At 37.8% G+C, this 26,681-nt stretch overlaps 1 long non-coding RNA gene across 3 annotated transcripts; it reads left to right on the top strand.

Annotated features, from left to right (window-relative positions):
- The first annotated feature begins 557 nt into the window (after positions 1-557).
- On the top strand, positions 558-25,883 carry LOC136228790 (uncharacterized). Of its 3 annotated transcripts, XR_010688848.1 has the most exons (6): positions 571-693; positions 3,441-3,722; positions 3,887-3,935; positions 4,073-4,173; positions 24,652-24,688; positions 24,772-25,883. It is a non-coding gene; the product is annotated as an uncharacterized lncRNA (long non-coding RNA). The 3 variants fall into 3 exon arrangements; XR_010688849.1 differs by lacking the exon at positions 3,441-3,722 and having other exon boundaries at positions 558-693; XR_010688847.1 differs by lacking the exon at positions 571-693 and having other exon boundaries at positions 3,204-3,722.
- The last annotated feature ends 798 nt before the right edge of the window (positions 25,884-26,681 follow it).

The raw sequence follows: 26,681 nt of genomic DNA, 5'->3' as shown, positions 1-26,681 counted from the left end.
TTTTGATTCCAAATTTGTAAGTTTTTGATGGTTGGCTACGCCACCTACTTTTAATAAATTTCATATTTCAAGTTTATTTATCTAGATCCTTTCAAATTTTGTGGGATCCCTTACAAAAGTATGCAAGCTTATGGTCTATGATCATAAGTAGACAGAAACTGGGGGACGCTCAAGTTTGAAAGTTACGATTATGTTTATTTCATTTTCTTACCTATATATATATATATATATATATATTTATCTATTAGTATTATATTAAATATATATACATATATTATATTATATATATATTATATATTAAATTATATATATATATATATTACATATATATATATATTATCTATATATTATATTATATATTATATATATACATATATATCTATATTTATATTTCATTTCAATATTCTCATCATCATTTTTGTCTTTTCCTGTTTTTTTTCATATTCCCATTATTATCTTTGTTTTTTCTATTTATTGGTTTTTAGAATATAGTCTATTAATATTTCCGTGTTGTTTATATATATATATATATATATATATATACCCTCAAACAAACACGCCCCTTATTCCTTCAACCCTTGCGAAAGATACGTAGATGTGTGATGGTCGACGCTTTCTTCCAGCCCTAATAGTCAGTGATCTCTTCCAGCTTCGATTGGTCGATTGTGATCAAATTTGACGCTCTCGTTAGAGGTAATTTATCGATATGGTGTAAATCTCATTAATTTATCTCTTCAATTTATATTCTTAAGGAGTTAGTGCAAGTGGTTGATCGCTTTCTAGATTTGATTTTTTCCATGCTATCCTTATCTGCTGATTGCTTTCGAATAGTGTTTATGGTTTTCTTTTTTGTTTCATTGTTAATCTATTTCATGTCTGAAATTAGCCAGATACAGAACTTGGTCCCAGTTATAGGTTTTACGTAATTAGTTAATGGTGCTGAGTGCTATCAAAGAGATATTGCTATAATGTTCAGACACCATTGATTGCTCAAGCTTCTGAATTTGTTATCGTGATTACAATTTTACCAGCTGTGGCCTCCTATTAACAGTAACAATGATATTTTTGAATTAGGAATAAGAATGCTAATGTTGTTGGTCTAACTTTAGTTTTGGTGGTAGTGGCTTAAAGGTGAATTGTTTATTCAAAGGTTTAACCTTCTGGCATTTTCTGCAATCTCAGTTTTATATGTTTCAAGAACTTTCACAAACTTTTTTTACCTATCTACAACTCTCTTTAAATACATTTGAAATATAATTTTCAGCAGTTTGTATCTTTTCTTAATCTTTTCCAACTTTAAGGATTGTTCTGCAATTTCTTGATTTACTAGTTAAAACGGGTTCCAAAACGTAAAACTCTCAAGCAAAATAGCATTATGTACTTTTATTATGAGGCCCAACATTTTCTCAACATCTCTTAGCACTCATTCTTAGTAGTTTGTCCTTTTACTAATGATTTAAAAGTTTAGGGCTCTATCTGAAAATATTATTTTTACTACTGTTGTTTCTGTGATGTTTGTATCATTGTAATCTCAATGTTGTTCAGCCTAGAAGAACACTAATTCACTGCTGAAAATTATATTATTGTAATCTCAATGATGTTCAACCAAGAAGTGGTTGTTTTGTTTAAAATAATAAGTAAGAAGGTGTTTTCTGGCTCTTACGTATAAAAACCAATCTCCAGATAGCAATTCAAGAGAAGATAAGATTGAACATAGTCTTGATTTGCCATCTATAAAATGTATGTGAACTTATTTGAAACATTAGGACATGATGGGTGAAGAGGGCCTTGATGGAAAAAAATATGATAAATGCTAATTAAAGGGTGAGATATCCCTTTCAAGTTCCAGCTACAAATACCATATATGTGATACATATTTAAAATAATGTGTTCAATTTTGTCCCCCTTACATTTCTTTCTAATTTTCCAGCACACATCTCAATACCTCTGGGAACTTCTACAACCCAATCTTCACCACCACAATTTCCATGCATTAATTAACTTATAAGTTTTTTTTTGTCATTTGTTACTATTAGTCGGTTCGAGGTTGTTCAAGTACTCTTTTAAGTAGTTCATTTCCCAATTAAACTCTGTTGTCACTATACCATAGATTGTCTATAGCAACCAATTTTCAAAAATCGTTGCCGTAAAATCATTGCATTAGCAATTATTTTCTATTGCCCATGTTTATGTAAGTGTAATGCAACGATTATGTATGAGGTGTTGCATTTGTTTTACTTTTAATTGTTTAATTTGAACTAAGGCAACAATAACATGATATTTACATCATGTCGTTGTCTTATTTAACTTGATAATTAGATAAAGCAACGATGTACCATGTTAAAATACTATTCCACGTTGCATTTAATAAAAAAGATAAAGTATTATAAAGTAGTTGTGTTTTTTCTTAAAAGAAATAATTATATAATTTTTAGTTTTTGTTTTCATAACTTTTTAGAGTTATGCTTAAGTTAATGGTCAAATTTGACTAAATAGAATTTGAAATACCTATTTTAAACATATATTTTTAGTATTTTATATTCTTTTCTCATATAATCATAATTTCTTAAATAGTAAGTAATTGATTTATTAATTTTTATATAATAATAGAATTTTAATTTAGTTATATAGAACTTGTAATTAAAAAATTAGTGAAAAATATATTAAAAATTATCAAAATAGGAGAAAAAATATTTTACAAACTTTATTAAAAATATTTTGTTTTAATTTAAAAATTAAAAGATAATTTTTTATTTATATAATTAGGGAAATTTTGCACTTTCATGTAAAAAAAAATCGAGGGACTAAAGAGTTAATTGCGATAAAACTTAGAGACCTTGTAATAATATGATGGACTTACTAGTGTGTTAGGTAAAATCATAAGGACTTTATAATTGATTGTTTATCCTAATAAAAATACAATCATTATAACTAAATTAATTTGATAAATTTAATTTCAACACTTATTAATTAAGGACTTTATAATTGATTGTAAATAATTGCATTTATTTATTAAAAATAGTGTAATAGTAATATTTATTAGATAGTCATAGAAAAAACTAATAAAAAACAACTAAAAAAATAAATTATACACCAATTGCTTAATATATTAAGAATTTGGTCCAATTAATATATTAAAAATTGATCAAAAAATTATATTATAATTCTAACAAAAAAAATCTTACCAAATTAATATTTCAATTTCCCACCTTAAATTTTACAAAAACTTTTCATTCACCACCATTAATTTCACAATTAATTTTTCATTTCCCCCTTTCTAAAAAGTAGAAAAAATTTCATTTCCCACCAATTTTCACTCTGACATAGTTTTCGCTTGTCCCAATTCTCACCCTAAACTTAGCGAGGTTCGAAAAGCGCCTGTCCCTTTTCCCTCTTCACCCTCTCTCTGATTTTCCCCTTCTCGTTCTCTTTCTCTCAAGGAAATCGGACCAGGATGAATGGAATTGGTCTACCTCTCGCTCAGATGTAAGACTCCGGCTGCCCTAAGTTGTATCCACGAGAAGATCCCAAGCCAATAAAGGGGAAGCAGGCGCTGCTTGTACATGCTAAACGGGGGAATCCAAATTCGACAATGATGCGTAGACATGTGCAACTTTTGCATCGGCGATGAGATCATCATCACCAAGCACATCATAATGCTCATTTCCTGGAGCATTAAGAAGCAACCCTCTACTCACTTTTTAATCTATGAAAAACATCAGGTCAGTTATGGACGAATCAGTTAAACCCTTTTAGGTCTGATTCGCTTTTAGGTCACTGATTAGATATTCGATGGATTCTAGGGTCCTATTCATTGGAGTCTTCACCAAAAAACACTTAGTTTTTCTAAAAGGCCTAGGATCTAATTTACCATTGTCATTGACAGGTTGACGGTGCCGGATTCCAGAACAGAATCAACAGGGATCTTTCTTTAGGTAACGTAATTCTTCTGTTTTGTTTTCAAATTTTTCCCGTTGTGCTGCTATTACCACCAGTCTATCTCTATTTAAGATTTTCCTTAACTTATTTGTTTTTAATTGATGCACGGTGGGTGATAATACACAAAAATCAGTCTGTTGGTCCATGATGATTCTGACTCTGGAGTCTAATGATGTAAGAGCGAGTAATCAGAGACTATGCTTTTAAAGAGGAAGAGTTTATAATCCGTTTCAGGTTGTTTTTCTTATCCTATATGTGTTGCCCTGTAATTTTTTGTGTTATGCATATGGGTTTCTGTTTAATATTTATTAGAGCTATTAATTATGGTGTTTGATCTTCTTTTGATTGTGTTATGCATATGGGTTTTTGTGTTATGCAAATGTGTCTGTTTCCATTTCGATGTCTGAAATTTTGACTGTGATATTGTGTGATTGGATATTGAATGGGTTTCCCTCTTACATGTATTCCTAGAGTGTTGCTCATAATGTTAAAGCAGGGATCTATAGATTCATTCTATGTCTGCCTATTTATGGTTCGAGTCTTAGGAGCGTCCTCTTGCCAAAAAAATTGGCAAGGGAAGGCTTGCCCCAGTACACTCTTGTGGTGGGACCCCTCCCCGGACCCTCGCTTAGCGGGGACGAGTAATGCACCGGGCCGCCCTTTTTTGTTACTACAAGGTACTGAAAGCATAATTCACATTTTAGTTTATGTTTTTCTTTCTGAATTTCAAAGATTGGATTTTGTTGGCATAGTTACTTTTAGACATTCAATGATCCATTCAATGGTTACTAAATGGAGAGTGATCAATGTCTATCAATAGTTTATGTCTCTTAAGCTAGGTGCGAGAACACTAAAGGGAGAGTGATCAATGTCTATCAATCGAACAAGGTAACAAGTACATCAAAAGAATAAGATTAACCAAATGGCCCTTATTCACTTAACTGAGTTCCTTGTAAGAGTTTGTAGGTTTGGTATTTGTCTGTGCCAATAGAAGTATTAGGCTTTTTCCAACTCTCTTGATTTATCTCAAAAGCTAAATAATGTCATGTTGGTAAATAATGTCATTTGTTCTTACTTTATTTATATGTGTTGCAGCTTGCTCTTTTGTGTTAAGTGTATCCAAGGGTTCTCACCTTTATTTAGTCGAGGATGGAGCTTTTGTTGGTAAATAATGTTGTTTGTTCTTGCTTTATTTATGTGTTGCAGCTTGCTCCTTTGCGTTAAGTGTATCCAAGGTTTCTCTCGTATTGCACACCAAGCTTGTGTTTCAATTTTAGGTTTACTACTAGCATGTGAAAACTGATTAACAATCAGCCATATAAGTAATAAGCACAGTATATCTGTTTCTCATTGAGTTGGTGTGATAAAAGGTTGGTGTTTTATGTCTGTCCCAAAATGTCAGTTATTATTTAACCCAACTAAGTGCTTAGCTTGGAGTAATATGACTGGCCTATTATGCACCTAGAATTTTAGATCATGTTGTTGTGGAAAGAATCAGTTTGATTTTTCGTCTACGAGAGAGAGGAGTTATAAATATGTCAAGTTTGTTTCTAAGGTGGGTCGTATATTCTTTCAAAGTGAACAAATTGAAGTTTGAAATATTATCCATTGTGTCTACAAGCATTAATCTTCTTTTCATTTCCTCAGTGTTGTCTTCACTTTTGCTCGCTTGGTATGCTTCTGCTACACTTGTGAACTCAGCTGGATATAAAAACATTTAGTTGCTATTATATATATTTTTTAGTTTACAATTGAGTGTAACCATTTAGTTTTAATTGTACATGCAAGTATTGAAAAGTTGTCATCTAGGGGGGAAACATTGAGCGGAATGATGAAATAATTGAAGAAGCATCATCTCATGGTCGTGAATAGCTTAGGCCATATCAAGAAAACAAAAGTTGATAGGAGTTCAAGTACTATGAGTAAAGACCCTATGTACGAAGATGCAATGAAGCAATTCAAAATTGAAATTAGAGAGGAGTTAAAGAATGAGCTTAGAGGAGAACTATTAGCTTATCTTCAATTTCACTCGATCTAAATTCGGATGATGTTGCTACTGATATTTGTTGGTCGCGTGTGATTAGTTCCAAGGGGCGGGGGGTTAGGAACTAATATAACTTTTTTCGTTTAATAATATGCTGACTTAGTTATTCTGCAAGTTGGTCAGCTCAGCTTTTGGTCAGCTTGGCCAGATATGCTATAAGACAGCTTTGGACGAATATTGACTAAAGCTGTTTTATTTATAAGTTAGATATTGACACTCTTGGAGGTCAGCTTCTAACTCAGTACTTGAAATTACTCAGAGTCAACTTTAAACAATTTTATATGCTGAGTAAATTTTACATACAACACATACATATATATATATTGAGAGAGAGTTTAGAGATTACTCAGTATCACTTATCCTGGTTCGGCCTCTCTGCCTACGTCCAGTCCCCAGAGTCCTCCGGGCTTAGAATCCAATACTGAGCTCTTTAAAGGTAGAGCACAAACCAATTACAAGGCAGTTGAATATGCAAGAGTACCTTCCTCTATTCGTCTACTCAACTCCTACTAAGTGCTACAACCCATCACCTAGATTTCTTCACCACTGAATGTTTACAGCCAAACACTCAGCACAGCACTCTCAATTTTACAATTGATAAACACTTGTTCCTTTTCAAATAAAGAACACTTTAGAAGATTACAAGTAATCACTCTAGCATTTACACAAAGAATGAAAATGATGCGGACATCCTAACTAGCAGCACTGATCGCGCGCGTTCTGGCGGATCCTCAGACATCAAACCCACTGAGATTATACCAAGGAGGGCGGATCCCCAGAACATACGAGCGGGGCGGATCTAGGCATACGCCAGGAGGCGTATCAACCACTACCCCTGGGCGGGTCTCTAGGTTACTTCCTCCCGAAGGAATTCACCAACAATCCTGACGCTCCGTACCTGTACCTGTGTACTGTTTGTCGGGGTGTATTGCCCATTTTACCCTTTTATTGTTAACCATAGTGTAACCCTAATAGGGGTATTCCTTGTCCTTTACTCATCTTTAAGGGGATGTATTTAAACCCTCATTTTGTAAGGATAAGGCAACTTTTATCAATCAAATACTCTTTCTCTTTGAGAATTAAGGTTTATACCTTGTTTATCGGGATTCACTCCTTCTAGTTTAGGTAGAGAAGAACATCTTTGTTGGTTTACGACTAAAACCTTCATTTATCGCTTTCAATCTGTATCAGTTGGTATCAGAGCCAATCGTTTCCTGACCCGAAACTTCTTTTGGCAATGGTTCAACCCCGACAACCGCAAGATTCCATGGAAACCAGTGACCAGAGATACGAGGAGCTGAGAGAGCACCTCGCGGAACAAATCCAGGCCAGCTTTGAGCGACAGAAGCAAAACGACCAACGGTTCCAGGAGCTAACCGCTTCTCTGGAAAACCTCAGATTGGAGATCCGTGCAGTGGTCAGACCAGCCGCCGGGGAGTCAGACCAAAGGAGGGAAGGAGTCCTTGAACAACGACCCCAAAGGCACCCACGCCACCTCGACTGCCATTGACAAATGTCCAACTTCCACGAATGGATCCTAGGGATCCTAAGGTAAGAAGACCCAACTTTGTCCTTGTGCATAATGCTGATAGCGATAGTGATGATTTTGAGGATATTGGGGATAATGGTGCCTTTAGAACTATGAGGGATGTTGGTCCGATTGATGACAGATGTGTGGGTATGGCTAGGGCAGAACCAGATCTAGGAAACTTTGACAGAGATGATGCCTTTAAGCTAAAAATAGACTTACCATCTTTTGGTGGCGAACTGGATATAGAGGGATTCTTAGATTGGTTATCGGAAGTTGAGCGTTTCTTTGAGTATGCTGGGATTCCTGATGAGAGGAAAGTGAGGCTGGTGGCGTATCGCTTGAAGGGTGGCGCATCAGTTTGGTGGGATCAGTTGAGGGAAGAAAGAAGAAGAGGGGGCAGAGATCCGATTAGATCTTGGCTACGGATGAAAGCGATGTTGAGGGAGCGGTTCTTACCGCCAAATTATGAGCAGTATATTTACAGTTCCTACAGGGGATGCTCTCAAGGGACCCGAAGTGTCCATGAGTATACCTCAGAATTCTTGAGGCTTTCGGCAAGAGCCAACTTATCCGAAACTGAAAGTCAAAAGACCTCTAGGTATCTAGAAGGGTTAAGATACAACATCCAGGATCGAATTGGCACACAGATGGTGGTTCAGGTACAAGATGCTAGGAATTTAGCCCTCAAGGCTGAGTCTCAGCTAACCGGGAGATCCAGGAGATCCGCCACTACTGAGTACATGCCTGGAGGAAGAGATCACGTGAAGTCTTATGACAAAGGCAAGCAGGTGGCGAGTGCCAGTGGGGCCAAAGTCAACAGTGTGGGAAGAGGATCTGTCGGAGATACTAGGCCATACAAGGAAGCACATATACCACCTAAGAGCAACAATCCGTATGCGAGGCCAGCGCCTTTCAAATGCTTTTGGTGCAATGAACCAGGCCATAGGTCCAATGAGTGTCCTAGGAGGAAAAGCGCCAACATGGTGGAGAGGTATAAAGATGACTATGACGAAGGGGATGTAGTATTCTGTGAACCATTGGGAGAAGATGATGATGAGGCGAATGAAGAGAGATACGCCGTTCATGTAGTACGGCGTTTGTTAGTCTCCAATCGGATAGAGGGAGATCAGAGGCACCGACTATTCAGGACCCGCTGTCTTGTGAAGGGCGGGCGATGCAATGTGATAATAGATAGTGGGAGCCAAGAGAACATTGTGAGTAGCAGCGCCGTTTGGAAGTTCGGATTGTTGGCGGAAGCGCACCCTGATCCCTATAGGGTGGGATGGATCAAGAACGTGGGCGAGTTGAGGGTGACCTAGAGATGCAGGGTACCTATTGAGATTGGTAATTATCATGATGAAGTCTGTTGTGATGTGGTCGATATGGATGCATGCCACCTATTGTTGGGCCGACCCTGGCAGTTTGATAATGACGCCATCCACGTCGGAAGAGAGAACACTTACAGATTTGTGAAGAATGGGGTGAAGTTTGTACTTACACCAATGATGAGAGAACCTAAGGCCGACGAAAAGTCTACCTTGATAGTCTGTCCTACGCACAAATCATTTGTCAGCGAATGTGAAGAAAGCCAGATGGTGTATGTGGTAATGGTTAAGGCGAATCACGAGTCCGCCCAAAGGGGCGAAAGGGAGATGCCGACTGAAGTGACCCGCCTACTTGGCGAATATCAAGATCTGTTCCCTGAAGGGCTGCCGAGTGGATTACCACCTTTGAGGGACATCCAACATCATATCGATCTTGTGCCTGGGGCTAGTTTACCAAGCCTCCCACATTATCGAATGAGCCCAAAAGAGAATGACATCATGAGACAGAAAGTGGAGGAACTCATCGAGATGGGATACGTTGGGGAGAGTATGAGTCCTTGCGCCGTTCCAGCTTTACTTACGCCGAAGAAGGATGGGTCTTGGCGGATGTGTGTGGACAGTAGAGCTATCAACAAGATCACTATCAAGAATAAGTTTCCTATTCCAAGGCTGGATGATATGTTAGACCAACTTGGCGGATCCCGAGTTTTCTCCAAGATTGACCTCAGGAGCGGGTATCATCAGATACGGATTCGATTTGGGGATGAATGGAAGACCGCCTTCAAAACCAGAGATGGACTGTATGAGTGGTTAGTTATGCCGTTCGGAATGACTAACGCCCCCAGTATGTTCATGAGGCTGATGAATCAGGTGCTTCGCCCGGTGATTGGAAAATTTGTAGTTGTGTATTTTGATGACATCCTGATTCATAGCAAGACCTTGGTGTAGCATGTGGAGCATTTACAGATAGTGTTCGACCTGTTGAGGAAACACCAGCTATACGCCAACACTAAGAAGTGTGATTTTGTCATGGAAAGCCTGGTTTTCCTTGGGTTCGTGGTTAGTGGCGATGGTGTCTAAGTTGATGGGGAGAAGGTAAGAGCCATCCGAGAATGGCCGACTCCGAGGAACGTGGGGGACATCAGGAGTTTTCATGGGCTAACAACATTTTATCGACGATTCATCAAGAACTTCAGTTCCATAGTGGCCCCGTTGACAGAATGCCTGAAGAAAGGAAGGGGATTCGAGTGGGCGGACGCCCAAGAAGAGAGCTTCGCCTTGATCAAGGAAAGGCTGAGTACTGCACTAGTGCTGGCGTACCCCGATTTTGATAAACTGTTTGAAGTTGAGTGTGATGCCAGTGGAGTTGGGATTGGTGGAGTCTTGATGCAAGAAAAGAGGCCCCTTGCGTATTTCAGTGAAAAGCTCTGTGAGGCAAGGCAAAAGTGGGCCACGTATGATCAAGAATTTTATGCTGTAGTAAGGGCGTTGAAAGTATGGGAACATTACTTGGTGGGGAAGGAATTCATCCTCTACACTGACCATCAGGCCCTCAAGTACCTGGGAAGTCAGAAGCAAGTTCGAAGCTCCATGTATGCCCGGTGGACCGCCTTCATAGATAAGTTCCCCTATAAGCTTATCCATAAGGCGGGAAAACAGAACACAGTGGCGGACGCCTTGAGTCGAAGGGTTGCACTAATAAAAATAGTCAACCTGGAGACCGATTGTTTCGAACACATCAGAGGAGAGTACTTGGCGGATCCTGACTTTGGAAGTATCTGGGAGAAGTGTCAGCGCGAACCTAGGGATGGAGCATATCACTTGATGGATGAGTATCTAATGAGGGGCAACCAACTTTGTTTACCCTGCACTTCCATCCGCGAGAAGGTTGTTCGTGATCTACATGGCGGATCCCTGGGGGGACATTTTGGGCGAGACAAGACATATGAAGCAGTGGGTTCCCGTTATTTCTGGCCCAAGATGAGAAGAGATGTGGCGTACCTGGTAGAACGATGCTATATTAGTGCAACCCTTCGACGCCTTGAGTCGAAGGGTTGCACTAATAAAAATAGTCAACCTGGAGACCGATTGTTTCGAACACATCAGAGGAGAGTACTTGGCGGATCCTGACTTTGGAAGTATCTGGGAGAAGTGTCAGCGCGAACCTAGGGATGGAGCATATCACTTGATGGATGAGTATCTAATGAGGGGCAACCAACTTTGTTTACCCTGCACTTCCATCCGCGAGAAGGTTGTTCGTGATCTACATGGCGGATCCCTGGGGGGACATTTTGGGCGAGACAAGACATATGAAGCAGTGGGTTCCCGTTATTTCTGGCCCAAGATGAGAAGAGATGTGGCGTACCTGGTAGAACGATGCTATATCTGCCAGACCGCCAAGGGACACGCTACAAATGCTGGCTTACAGCTACCATATGGGAGGATCTGTCCATGGATTTTGTCCTAGGGTTACCAAGAACTCAGAGAGGCATGGATTCCATCTTTGTGGTTGTTGACCGGTTTTCGAAAATGGCACACTTCATACCATGCCGTAAGACTAACGACGCCTCAGCAACTACCAATAATCCATTGACCCATACATCTCGGAATGTGTCTTCTGTGTATTTCCAAGGATTCAATTATTGGTACAGGGAGGCGGTAATCATTGTCTTTTAGCTAACGACTTTTTCATGTTGTCCTGAAGAATCACTCAGCTTCTACTTCGTAGAACCTTGTCATTTGCATTTTCCAATCTGAGTATAAGTTTAGTCAGCTCAGCTTCGTGAGACAGTTGTTGTGGGCGTGTATGTCTTTGTCTTTTGATGCTAAGTTTGATTCCACTCAGCTTGATACTTTAGGCTTCTATGCTGACCTCTTCCTATCTTACTTTTTATATTTATCTTTTATTTATATTTATACTCAACATTGAACAAACGGATTAGTACAATTAAAATAAAGCACATAAATTTAATTGTCTCTTAATCATGGATGATTTTGTCAAATCAAAATCTTGTGGAAAGGTGTTTCAACAAACTCCCCCATTTTGATGTTGGAAAAATGCATAATTATGGAACTCAGTTTTGAAATTCCCCATGATTGATTTATTTTTCATATTTTTGAAATTTCTCCCCCGTAAGGGTTGCATCTGTTAATTTACCTCTTAAACCTACCAGGATTTATTTGAGATAAACTAAGGATGTGTGTACTGACTAGATTTAGTTTTATTTTGAGTCTAGGTCAGCTTTCAGAATTGCTTGAATACTCAGTTTGATTTACTCGTTATTGTATATGCTGAGTATCAGTTTGTTCAATTGGCTTATGTTAATGTGTATTGACAAGTATGACATTTGAACAGAATAAAGAAAAACAGTTCATTGAATGAAACATACACATACATAAAACTTATGCCCACAAAATAGATTTTTAAACAAAAACTTAAGTGTCACTTCTTCACTTCATCACACAGCTTTAACCCTTTCTTATTTTCTTACTCTAAGGCCTTACCCTTTCCTTTCACTTTGCTTCCTGATGTACCTGTCTTGTGTTGAGTTCCAGCCTGAGTTCTCTCCCCCGTTTTGCCAGAATTAGGTTTGTAGATAAAGGTTTCATTTCTTGCAGCTGAGGATAGAACATTCGAATAGCGTTGTAAACGCTTCGTGCTCTCACTCAAGCCGTCTATTACAGGAACGCAATCATCTCGAACATTTCGAGGAACGGGGATGGATCCAGTGATCAGGTTAATAATACACTCATGGGACTTACTAAGCCAAGTAAGGGAGCTGGTGATCTGAGCAAAGGATTGATGATACATCTTCAAGAGGGCAGAATCATAGAAGATGCATTGACCATTGTCATAGCGAACAGCCTGTAGAAGACCTTGTGAAAGTTTATCATTGATGGGGTCAACATCCATCTGAGCTTTGTTGACACTGAAAAGACTCACGGCTTCACTGAGTTGATCAATTGTACATTGAGAAGTGGAGAAAACGAGCTCTCGTGTACATGTAAGATCGTCAGTCAGCTTGGCAAAGCATCACTGCAACTCAGCAGATGTGGCATACTCAGGATTGGCCATTGGCCCAAGGTTGGGTAGTTCTGCTCTCAGTTTGGCAAATTGTTGATCTAACTCAGCTGAAGTTGCATAGCTTGGATTAGGGGCAGAGAGATTATTGATTTTTCCTTTAAGGGAGTTCATGTGGTTTATCATCAGAAGGAATAGCTCAGTCAGCTTGGCAATGTGATATTGCTTAGGTTGCTGTGATTGGACGGTGGTCACAATGCTGATAAGATCCTTGAGTCCCTTAATTTCCGTGAGAAGTTGAGTGATGGCAGAGATATTTGTGGACTCGGGATGAGCAGACCTAGCAGCATCAGAAGTGGTGAACTCCTAGAGAAGAGATTGAGTCATTTCGATGATGCGATGGCCAGACTGAGTTGCACTAAGATAGGCATGTTGCTCAGTGGAAGTTGGCTCAGACACAGGAATGGAGGTGGAGCTGGATGGTGGTGGAGTTGGCTGCTTACTAACTTGAGCAATTGGGACTTGATCAGGAAGTTGAGTTTGAACAGGTGGATCCATATCTTTCTCCCCATGTTGAGTGGCTGGATCTTCGAGCTCTTGCTCGGCAGGATTTGGATTTGGTGGAGTCTTGGCATGTTCCCCAAAGTGAGTAACAGAGGCTTGATTTTGCTCCGGTTCCTTGGGAGGAGACTCAACATGATGGGAAAAATACTTAAACTGGATTTCGGATGGATCCGTGCTCTGTTCCAAAGATGGAGACTCAGCCAAGAGATCAAAAAGAGAGGTTTTGACAGCTTTCTTTTTCAGTCTTCTGAGGGACTTAGTTTTGGGAGGTGACGGGTCAGTTTGGACATCTACATCCTCAACCTCATCTTCAACATTCAGATCCTCTCTTTGATGTTCCTCTTCTTCTTGTTCAACATCATGTGCCTCCTGATTTTGCTCCATATTATCCTGCTCAGCATGATCATTTCCTTCAGCATTAAACTGAGTATCAACCTCTCTTTGTTCTTCTTCTTCATCAGTTTGCTCAACTGGAGTTTTTTCAAGATCAATCCCAATGTTCTGAGTGCAGTGAGATTTGGGTGTTACAACCTAATCAATGGGATCAGCCTCAACTACTTTCAACCCAGAATTTCTACTTTTCTTCTTTAGCGGCTTTTCTGGGGATTCTTCATTTTCTTCCTCGGGCTCAGCTTGCCCTTTCCTTTTCTCTGCTGACTTAGGTGTAACCTGAGGTAGGTCAGTATCAACATTCTTTCCTCTTGTCATAGCCCTCTTCTTTCTGGGCACAGTTTCAATGTCCTTGGCACAGGTGGCCAGTGTCTTTCTCTTCTTCTTTGCCTTAGAGGAATCGGCAGGAACTTCCTCTGGTTCAACTTCTGGCTCAGCATCATCTGCTGCTAGCTCAGTTTCAATTTCTTGCTCAGTATCGTTTTCTTCCTCATCTTCCTCACCATCTTCACCTCCCTTTAGTGGTTGGTTGAACAATAACCCAGTTAGCAGAGCTGCGGTTATTTCGATTCCCAAGCTTTTAGTCTCAGTGATGGTCTCAATCTTATGATCTTCAACGATCTTAGTGATGAGAGAACCTAATCGAAGTTTCTTACCTCCTCGTTGAAGTGCTCCCACTAAAAACACAGGCATATTCAGCGGACAATAGGTTAGCATGTGCCATATGAAGCACTGCTCAAAGTTGGAGGCAGACGAGGCTGAGTTGAGTTTAGGGAAGATGAAGTTTGTTTAAGATGTAGTGCGCCATTTTCTGGTTTTGCCCCATACTCGTGCTGGGTATTTCTCCTTTGTAATTTTTGGGTTTGAAAAAACCCTTCATCTGGTCAAGCTTTTCCGTTGACACCTTTTCTTTTGTTGTTCTGAACTCGGTTCCTTTGTTGGGCATGTTGAGTAGGGTTGCCAGGTAGGACGGAGTGATACAATCTTATGACCCTTAACGTGCGTCTCCAGATAGTCAGCATCGTCCTTATCAACATGGAGACCGGAGTAGAATTCTCTAACCAATCGTGGATAGGTGGTTCCGGGGAGAGAGAAAAGGCCTGCCCACTCGTTCTTCTCAATCCATTCACAGAATGGCTTTTCGGTAGTAACGAAGCTGGGAGAGAACCAGCGGCATTTGAGGACTTCCAGATTGTGGACTTTTGAGTGAACTTTGACCATGGTTCTAACCTTGGGTTTCTTCTGTTTTGAGGAACTTGCCGGGTCCGTTTGACGGCGCTTGCTCGGAGTTAGGTTAGACTTAGGAGTAGATTTAGGGCTTTCATCGGTGATCAATTTTCCAGAATTTTCACCGGAGATTTTCTGAGTGTTGATCATTTTAGAGGTTTTTGTGGAGGATTTGAGAGAGAGAGATTCTGAATACCAAAGGATTTACGCGTGAAGAGATTTGAAGAGTAATTCATCCATTATTTATATATCCCTAAAACGGTCCTATTAATTGAACTAGCCGTTTAACCTTGGGGCGTTCAACCAACAGAGATTCTGTCATTTATGACATTTCCGGTGCATGGGTTGTCTCATAATTGTTTGCCTTTCCTAGATGCTTTTTATTACACGTGTTGGCATTTAATGGTGCAAGTGGGTTTTAGCGCGGTTTTCCTAGGAAATGAACCGTTTGTGATACTGAGTACTTAGTTCTATCAAGATGAATTTTCTATCTTAGTACATGATAGTAGCTCAGTATATGTACCTACTCAGGATAATCACTCAACATGTATGTCAACTCAGTATGAGGTGATTTTTCTATATTTCAAGTTCAGTAAGTAGGAGTTATTTTACTCAGCATGACATTTGCACAGCATTCAAATTTTCACTCAACATGGCAATCACTCAACATTCATTAGAGAATTATTGAAGGGGATTAGACATACCGATAGCTTCCCTTAGTATGTTGAATTGTTCACGTGCCAAGGGCTTGGTGAAGATATCTGTGAGCTGTTCATTTGTTGGCACATAGGTCAGCTTGATCTCATCTTTTAGTACGTGATCTCTAATGAAGTGATGCCTTATGCTGACATGCTTCATCCTGCTATGTTGGATTTGATTTTTGGACAGATCAATGGCACTCTTGTTGTCACATTTGATCTATATTGTTTCAGTCTTCACTCCATAATCCTCAAGCTGTTGCTTTATCCATAGAACTTGAGCAACACAGCTTCCAGTAGCCACGTACTCAGCTTCAGTTGTAGACAAGGCTACGGATGATTGCTTCTTGCTGAACCAAGATACTAGACAGCTTCCAAGGAAGTGACATCCTCCCGAAGTGCTTTTACGTTCTAGCTTATCTCGTCCATAGTCAGCATCAGTATATCCTATGAGTGTGAAGTCATTTGAAGTTGGATACCATAGACCTGCATCAATTGAGCTCTGTAAATATCTAAAAATTCTTTTTACAGCTGTTAGATGAGATTCTCTGGGGTCAGCTTGATATCTCGCACAATAACATACTGAGTACTGTATATCAGGTCTACTAGCTGTGAGATAAAGTAACGAACCTATCATACCTTGATAGAGTTTAGTGTCTATTGACTTACTTTTCTCATCTTTGCATAGGACAGTATCAATACCCATAGGGGTTGATATTGGTTTGCAGTCCATCATACTGAATTTCTTTAACATTTCCTTGGTGTACTTGGACTGGCTTATGAAGATGCCATTCTTACCTTGCTTGATTTGGAGTCCAAGGAAGAAGTTGAGTTCCCCCATCATGGACATTTCGAACTCAGTTTGCATCTGTTTGCTAAATTCTTTGCACAAAGATTCGTTAATAGCACCAAATATTATATCATTTACACATATTTGTGCAAGTAGGGTGTGTTTTCCCTTTTTCTTAATGAACAAGGTTGTGTCAGCTTTTCCCCTGACATAGTTCCTGGTCAGCAGGAAGTTGGTTAACCTTTCATACCAAGCTCTTGGAGCTTGTTTTAGGTCGTACATGGCCTTTTTAAGTTTATAAACGTGGTTTGGAAATTTTGGATCTTCAAAACCAGGAGGTTGATTAACATATACCTCTTCATTTATGAAACCATTAAGAAATGCACTTTTGACATCCATTTGGTATAACTTAAAGTTCATGAAACTGGCATAGGCACACAATATACGTATTGCTTCTAACCTAGCAAGAGGTGCAAATGTTTCCCCATAGTCAATTCCCTCTTGCTGACTATAGCCTTGGGCTACAAGTTGAGCTTTGTTCCTTATCACATTTCCATGCTCATCTAGTTTGTTTCTAAAAACCCACTTAGTTCCTATAGGTTTTTGATCCCTAGGTCTAGGCACTAAATCCCATACCTCATTTCTGGTGAATTGGTCGAGCTCTTCTTGCATGGCATTTATCCAATATTCATCGTGCTCAGCATCAGCAAAATTCTTTGGCTCATGTACTGAGACGAATGCGACATTGCTGAGGTATTTCCTTAGCTGATCTCTGGTCATCAACTTGTTGTCAGCAGCATCAAGAATGGACTTTTCTGAATGCCCTCTTGGGATTTTTATTTTTTTGGGCAATGTTGAGTCATTTGGAACAGGTGTTTTTGCAATCTCTACAGGAATAGATTGGTCAGTAAATGTTATTTCAACTTCTTGCTTACCTTTGGTCAGCCCTTGTATTGATGATTCAGAGGCTCCATTTTGATCAGCGGAAGCTGAGCTTGGTTCATCTTCAGTGAGCTGAGTTGTCTTTCCTGCAGGGTCAGCTTCATCGAACTCAACATGGACAGACTCTTCTACAACCTGAGTTCGTTTATTATATACTCTATATGTTTTGCTGTTAGTTGAGTACCCTAAGAAGATTGCTTCATCAGCTTTAGCATCAAATTTTGCAAGATTGTCCTTTGTATTGAGTATGAAACATTTACAACCAAAGGCACGAAAGTAACCAATGTTGGGCTTTCGTCCTTTCCAAAGTTCATATTGGGTTTTCTTAAGTATAGGTCTTACTAGAGCCCTATTCAGTATATAGCATGCTGTGTGGACAGCTTCACCCCAGAAGTACTTTGGAAGCCTATTTTCACTCAGCATGGTTCTAGCAATTTCGACAATTGTTCTGTTATTCCTTTCAACAACCCCATTCTGTTGAGGTGTTCTAGGAGCAGAGAAATTGTGGTCAATACCACTGGTTTCACAGAATTCATCAAACTGTTGGTTTTTGAATTCTCCACCATTGTCGCTTCTAATATGAGCTACTTTTAAGTCTTTGTCAATTTCAAGCTTTCTAATAAGTGCAGTGAACATCTCAAAAGTTTCATCCTTGCTACTCAGCAAGATGGTCCAAGTGTACCGAGAGAAATCATCTACAATGACCAAGGAAAATTTCTTACCTCCCAAGCTGAGTGGCTGGATAGGTCCGAAAAGATCCAAGTGTAGTAATTCCAATGGTCTCTTGGTTGAGACAATATTTTTACTTTGAAATGACTTTTTGGTTTGTTTCCCTTGCTGACAAGCTTTAGATAATTGGTCTTTCTCAAATTTCAATTTGGGTAATCCCTCAACTAATTGCTTTGTAGCTAGTTTGGCAAGCAGGTCCATGCTGACATGCCCAAGTCTTCTATGCCATAGCCAGGAGTTATCCTCTTTAGACACTAAACATATGTTTTTGGAAAACTGTTTTTCTAAATTTAGCATGTATACATTATCTACGCGAGGGGCGGTTAAAATCAATTCATTTGTGTTCCCCTCGAGTATTTGACACTTAGTATCATCGAATACAACCTTTTTGCCGCTCATGCAAAGCTGAGCTACACTTAGTAGATTGTATTTGAGACCTTTAACTAGGGAGATTGACTCAATAGTTGGGTTACCTCCGATAGTACTTGAGCCGACTATCTTACCCTTCTTATTGTCTCTGAAGCTTACACTTCCTTCTTGTTTAAGCTCTAGTGTGATGAATTGTGTTTCATCACCTTTCATGTGTCTTGAGCATGCACTGTCTATATACCACAACTTTGACTTTTCTACGCATGTCAAGCTAACCTGCATTTGAAACTATTCATTTTTAGGTACCCAATTCTTTTTGGGTCCTTTCTTGTTAGTGTAAATAGGTGCAAAATCATACTTTAATTTTTGATGACATACTTTTATAGTGTGGCCTGGCTTACCACAGAAGTCACAAAATTTTACCCTTTGAGGGTTATACTGAGTGCAGTCAGCATTGTTGTGTTGAGCATGCCAGCATATCTTTGTGGAATGTCCTTTTCTTCCGCAGAAGTCACATTGGACGACTCGCTTGTTATGCCAACACACTTCTTTTGTGTGCCCCCTTTTTCCACAACATTCACATTGAGTGAACTGCTTATGCTGGCTAGTACTTGTATACTCAACATGGGGTTTATTTCTATTCAAGCCTTTTATTTGACTCTGTAAGGTTGTAACATCCTTTCTAAGTTTCTTTGACTCAGATTGGACCTCCGCGACAGACTTATGCATTATTTGAATATTGTTATGTAAATCTGCATTGTCTTGGAGGAGATATCCGAGGTCACTCAGCTTGACCTCTTCAATCTCGTCACACCGCCTGCTGAGTGATTTGATTTTCTTGTTACACTTTTTAGTTAGTGTGTATAAATCACTCAAGGCATTTACCATTTCGTTTCTAAGCAAGAGTAGGGATGTTACCTCATTGTTGTGTTCCTCCTGGTCAGTTTCATCAGAGAGGTCAGCTTGCTCAGATTGAGAGTGATCAGCATCATCGGCCATGAAGCATATGTTTGCCGTTTCATTTGCATCAGCTTCGGATGATGTTGACTCATCACTGTCACTCCATGTTGCTACCATTGCCTTCTTGTTTCCCTTTTTATCTCTTTTTAGGTTTGGGCAGCTTGACTTGATGTGCCCAGTTTGGTGGCACTCAAAACATGTGACGGACTTGGAGCTGTCCTTCTTATATTTGTCACTGGACTCAGCTTTGTATCTGTCACCCTTTTTGTATGGCCTTCTTAACAATTTTTTCATTGTCAACAGTTTTATATGGCACATGTGGACCTTAAACAATTGCAAGCCATGCACTCATGTTTGTGGCTTGAATAAAGTTTTTCATCCTATTCTTCCAGAATGTATAATTGGATCCAAAGAATAGGGGAGGCCTAGTGATTGATAATCCCTCAGGGAGTATCTGTGTTGTTTGGTTCCCTGGAAGGAAACGAGTGTTGTTCTCACCCATTTATGAGATCCGCTCAAGATAGTTATATCTTTGAGTAGAGAGCTTAGGCTCTGATACCACTTGTTGGTCCCGTGTGATTAGTTCCAAGGGGGGGGGGGGTTAGGAACTAATATAATTTTTTTCGTTTAATTGTATGCTGACTTAGTTATTTTGCAAGTTGGTCAGCTCAGCTTTTGGTCAGCTTGGCCAGATATGCTATAAGACAGCTTTGGACGGATATTGACTAAAGCTGTTTTATTTATAAGTTAGATATTGACACTCTTGGAGGTCAGCTTCTAACTCAGCACTTGAAATTACTCAGAGTCAACTTTAAACAATTTTATATGCTGAGTAAATTTCACATACAACACATACACATATATATATTGAGAGAGAGTTTAGAGATTACTTAGTATCACTTATCCTGGTTTGGCCTCTCCGCCTACGTCCAGTCCCTAGAGTCCGCCGGGCTTTTAGAATCCAATAATGAGCTCTTTAAAGGTAGAGCACAAACCAATTATAAGGCAGTTGAATATGCAAGAGTACCTTCCTCTATTCGTCTACTCAACTCCTACTAAGTGCTACAACCCAGCACCTAGATTTCTCTACCACTGAATGTTTACAGCCAAACACTCAGCACAGCACTCTCAATTTTACAATTGATAAACACTTGTTCCTTTTCAAATAAAGAACACTTTAGAAGATTACAAGTAATCACTCTAGCATTTACACAAAGAATGAAAGATGGGTGTAAGATCTATTTTTGTAACTGAGTGCTTTTGTATCTTTTCTCTCTTGTATTTTTCTCTTTGTAATCTGGCAATGATCCAAGAATTTTGATTGTCCTTATATAGGAGAAAATCTGGGATCGGATCATTTTGAAATGATGTAGCCGTTAAGGTTAAAACGGCTCTTTTAGGGGACAGATTCTGGTCAGCTTCAGACTGTTCCGGCCATTCCCTTCCTCTGCATTTCTTCAGACGTCAGGCTTGTCCTCTTGCGTCTGGCTTGTCTTTTTGTGTCAGTTGTCCTTCACCAATAATCCATTGACCCATACATCTCGGAATGTGTCTTCTGCGTATTTCCAAGGATTCAATTATTGGTACAGGGAGGCGGTAATCATTGTCTTTTAGCTAACGACTTTTTCATGCTGTCCTGAAGAATCACTCAGCTTCTACTTCGTAGAACCTTGTCATTTGCATTTTCCAATCTGAGTATAAGTTTAGTCAGCTCAGCTTCGTGAGACAGTTGTTGTGGGCGTGTATGTCTTTGTCTTTTGATGCTAAGTTTGATTCCACTCAGCTTGATACTTTAGGCTTCTATGCTGACCTCTTCCTGTCTTACTTTTTATATTTATCTTTTATTTATATTTATACTCAACATTGAACAAACGGATTAGTAAAATTAAAATAAAGCACATAAATTTAATTGTTTCTTAATCATGGATGATTTTGTCAAATCAAAATCTTATGGAAAGGTGTTTCAACTCAGTCCATTCAGATGCACGTGAAGACTTGTTTATTTATGCTTGTGATAGTACTTTTGGATTTTGGATGTTAACTTTTAGGTACTTTTGGAAGTTGGATGCTAATGTTTAGGTACTTTTGGATTGTTACTTTTGAATGTTTATTTAAACAGGCGTTGCCTAAGGATTATAAATATCATTGTTGCGTTAGATTGCAAACATTGTTGCCTTTCTGTTACAACATCGTTGCCTTCTTCTCTAAACATCGTTACAATTCTAAAAGAAAACATCGTTGCCTATATTCTAAACATCGTTGCATTTGTAAACTAAAATATGGTTGTTTATACTCTAAAATTCGTTGCATTTGTAAACTAAAATCGTTGCTTTTTATCTGAAATAGTGTTGCCTATCATTTATCTGCAACGATTAATAAATGTGAAATCGTTGCTATTGGATTCATTTTCGTTGCCTTTTAAATGTAATCTCCGATCGTTGCACTTGTCTGAAAACAAAAGCAACGATATTTTCGTTGTTGCATTTGAGAAGATTTTCGTTGCCTTTGAGAGAAAAAGCAACCGTGAATTAACCAACGAAAATATATTGACCAAAATCGTTGCCTTAGCCACTTTTTGGACATATTGCAACAGTTTTGGGTGCCAAATACAACGAATCAGCATCGTTGCAATTGGCATTCTATGGTGTAGTGTGCATACATTAGGTCTCGAACTCGAGATATCCACTTAAGCAATACTTGAGGTCCTTACCACTCAAGCCAACCTTAACCGCAAAGATAATGCACTTTACCATTTCCTAGTTGCTATACATATATGGTTCTATCAAATAAATTCATATATATTTTATAGATGGAAAATGTTCAGCCTCAATTTTTTTGTATTTGAAGTATGAACTGTGAATGGAACTCTTGAAAAGCTTACTTTTATTCATAAAACATAACTAAAACTTGCAAAATTCTACATTTTAAAGTGACAATATGTGTCCTGATCAATTTACTGATTGAATTATGTCCTTATCTCTGAACTTTAAAGATTTCCCCTTAATCTAGGGTTTGGGGTTTAAAGAAAAGAATTGAACGATTGGAATTCTGTGGGTTAGTTTAGTTTAGAGAAAAGAATAGCGATATGTTTCCCAGGTTGGGAATTCTTGTTTGCTTGCTCTCTCGACCAAACGAATGGGAACAAAGTATGTAGCTGCCTGAGTTGTCTGTTGGTACTTCTGTGGGTAGTTGTTGTATCAATCTACTTCTGTTTGCTTCCTTTTCTTTCTCGAGTCTCTTTTGGATTAATTGAACCTATTTCCCTCTGAGTTCTCTAGGTTTCAATTGATTCTTGAAAAAGAGAGACGTAAATTAGATAGAATTAGCCAAGTAAATCCTTAGTTACCAATTAAAAAAAGAGTAACTTTGGCTAATGAGTCAGCCAATTATGTTGTTTCAAAGCAACTAGCTGCAATGAGTAATATGTTATTTGCTTGATGTTATCTTTCAGAATTATTGTCTATGGCTTGGTTTAGTATTAAATGTAGAAGAAACCAAAATCTGTTTCTATTAGGATGATTACTCAATGTATTTCAATGTACTACTGGTTATTGTTATTTCTCTTGTTGGTTGCAGGTTTTACTTACAATATTTTTAAAATGTTTGTTGTAGCTAGTTAAAAACTCTCATTGTATAGTATTAAACATTACCATCTTTCTTTTTGTGTTTTTAGTATACATATGGTTGATTAATTTCTGGCATTACGCCTATTGGCTTATGCATTGATCATTTCCCATTTCTGTAAAAGTCATTGCATTGCAGCCGCTGGTACATTTTCTGGTCAAATCTTCTCCAAATTTTTTTTTCTTGTATAAGTTTTTCTTTTGAGAAACCTTCATTTATAGACGGTGCTCTATTTGTTTTGCTTATTTTATGTAATCTTTTGGATTAAGTAAGGTTACAAAAATCAGAACTTGAAGAATTAATTCTCACGGGTTCCCATTTCTTCCCTGGAATTTGCATCTGATATGGGCATTATGTAATCCTCCTTGTGCTGAGATTTATGAGAAACGGAATCAAATGAACAAAGTTTAGGTGTTAAAATGTCAATCACTATCCTATTCTTGTATTTGTTAAAATGTCAACTCTAGTTTTAGCTTTTGGTTGGCACAGAAACTTGCTTCCAATATCCTAAGTTGGTCGCTGCCAAGCCTTTTCTTATTGGGTTTGAGAGAATGTTTATTTAGTGTCTGTGATTGGTTGGAATGGGAATTTATATTTTGAAATTTTGTGGCTGAAACTCATTTGTATTGTAGATAAATAGTACTCTCTTATAGAGATGTGTGGGTTTTTCGGTTTGCTTGTTTTGATCTCTTGGTTGATTTGGTCCTACAAGTTCAAGTACATGTCAAATTTTGGTGATAGGGTCAAGATAGTAAGGCTATTCTTTAGTATTCATTTTTTGTTGACCTCATTCATATATTCATGTCTTTGTTAATGCACATAGTTTACAATGGTTCGGGACCATACTCGTCCGGGACCGTTGAGATGATGACATGTCGACCTTGATGGGTATGTTCGGAACAACCTTAAGTTTGGCTTAGTGGAAGTTGTTTACAAATGGGCAACTATGTTGCACGGAAACTCTTCTTCATAAGCGTTTACGCGTTCCGTGTCTGTTTCCGTTTCTTTTCCGTTTCCATTACGGTTTCCTATCTTGTTTTTCTTAGAAATAACATTTCCTGATGTCTATTTCCGTTTTCGTTTCTGTACAGCATAGGTGGGCAAAGTTTTTTTTCTTTTCTTTTTAACAGAACACATTATGTTTTTCTTTTACCTTTCACTAGTTTTTAGTGGCATGTAATCTTGGTTTTCTTTTTTGACCGCTCATGTTCCAGGGAACTTCTTTTACCTTTCACTAGTCTTAATGAATATCACTTTGTAATAATTTGAATTTTAAAATAATGATATGTTAGCTTTTAGCGCTTAATTTGTGATATTAATGCAAATTTTTAATGATTGTTAGGTATATTATCATATAATAGAAGTGTTCTTTGTCATATTATTTATTTATTTATTTCTTTTGTGTTGGAAATATTATGGTGTAATGAAGGGTTTTTCAATTATTATAAATATTTCTTGTGAGGATAGTTTTTGACTGATTATGTTATTTTCTCCTCAGAAGCTGCTCCGCTCTCCTGAATCTTGAAATATATCTGGTAGGTAATGTTATTTATTTATATTTATTTATTATTATTATTTGTAAAATGTATATTGATGTAGTGTATACATTAACAAGCAGTTTGAAAGAAGATATGATGAAAACATTAGAGGAAGGGATTAACAATCAGGCAAATGCTCAGTTGTGCCCTTGGCTTCTTATTCAAGATGCTACGGATAATAGCAGCATAACCTATTATGATGCATCGAAAAAAATATATCATAAGAAAATGGTAGCAGAGATGAAAAATAAAAAAATAAGTAGCTGCTCCTATGGATGGTTTGTCCTGAAAGATGTTGTATTGAAAGATTATTGCCTATTGAATCCTATTACTTCAGAAATCATTCAGCTTCCACCATTACCAAAAGATGATTCATTAGCCAGCTATCTATATTTGTCGCCAGCAGATTCAAATGGCTATGTTATATTTTTCGATGAAAGAAATAAAATTATTTTCTTTTGCAAACCTAAAGATGACAAATTCATCCAGCAAGAGTTAGAGCGGTTTGGGGGATTTACAATGTTGGGTGAAAAGGGTTACTGTCACTTATTAGACAATGGACGTAATTGTTATGCCGCCATTATATTTGTATGGTTTCAAATTCAGTTTGAGCAGTTACCAATAAATGAGGATACTTTGAGTAGAGCTTTGATGAATCACATTCACTTTCGACTATTAGGATGTGTCAAAATTTAGTAGAATCATGTGGTGAGCTCTTATTAGTATGTCAGATGAGCTCCTTCGAGGATCAAATAGATGATATTGTGGTATTTAAGTTGGATTTAGAAGGAGGAAACTGGATCGAGACTCAGAATATCGGATCTTCAGCGATATTTATTTCATTAGAAATAGCTATTGCCTGTAATACACAAGAAGCCCATAAGAATTCAGTATACTTTTTGAAACCAGATGAGAGTGTTGTTAATGTTTTCGATATAGAAGATTATAGCTTTTGGAAGATTGCACCTTGTCCGGATGCACCAGCAGCTGAAAATTCTATATGTCATTGGATTGTGAGCGATGGATCACATCCAATTTAATACTTTTCATTTTTTTTGAAACATTATGGAAAACATTATTTTCTTTTAATATATACTACATACATACTCATTAATTTTATTTGATGCTTTAATTAGTGGAACAGTTATACTGTAATGGCTCGAATTGTGAATAAATTCAAATCTGCAAGTCATGTAGAGTATGCACTAAATAAATCTATATACATTCAACTATTACTTCGTTGGAATATTAATGCAACGAGAAAATTGTTCCAAATTGTTTTAGGAAAGACAACGTTATCTATCTATAATAGTTTCCTTCTACAATATGGGTATACCATGTATGTAGATTAGGACTGTAATTACTTGAATAAGATATGTAATAAGAAGAAGTAATGGAATTGATTGAATGTGAACTCCCAATTATAAGAGAATTACATATGGAATGGAAGAAAGAATTGATACCTCATTTTAGATATCATGCTAAAGTTGTAATTTTTATTATTATTGTTGTAATGATAATTTCTAGACTAATGCAAGACTCGAATAAATTAAAATAGAATCATAGAATACATAGAATCATGTTTTGTAATAGATTAAACTAGTTATTCTTGAATTGAAATAGGAACAAATAGCGTTTTTTTAGAGAACATGTATAGTTTTATGGAATAAGATACCAAAATATGTTTATGGTTTTTGAGGAAGTATCAATTTAGACTCAACGTACAAAATACCACTAATATATGCTTAACGTTTAAAAAAGAGTACCAATTTAGGCTTCGATAACGAAATTTGACACATCATTCATATTACTCCGTTATACACAAAATGGAAGAAGGATGCCTAAAATCCAGAAATTGAAAGTAAATTACAACTAATCAAGTATCTTCTTCGTATACTCTTTTTACCTTAAAACTATCTGTTATACACATTTAACAAAAAAACGGTGTGTATTGGTCTAGAGCAAAACGATGTGTTTTGCGCTATTTCTA

Source organism: Euphorbia lathyris, chromosome 5 (assembly GCF_963576675.1).
Source record: "Euphorbia lathyris chromosome 5, ddEupLath1.1, whole genome shotgun sequence".
Lineage (NCBI taxonomy): Eukaryota > Viridiplantae > Streptophyta > Magnoliopsida > Malpighiales > Euphorbiaceae > Euphorbia > Euphorbia lathyris.
This window is presented reverse-complemented; position numbering and strand designations above follow the sequence as displayed.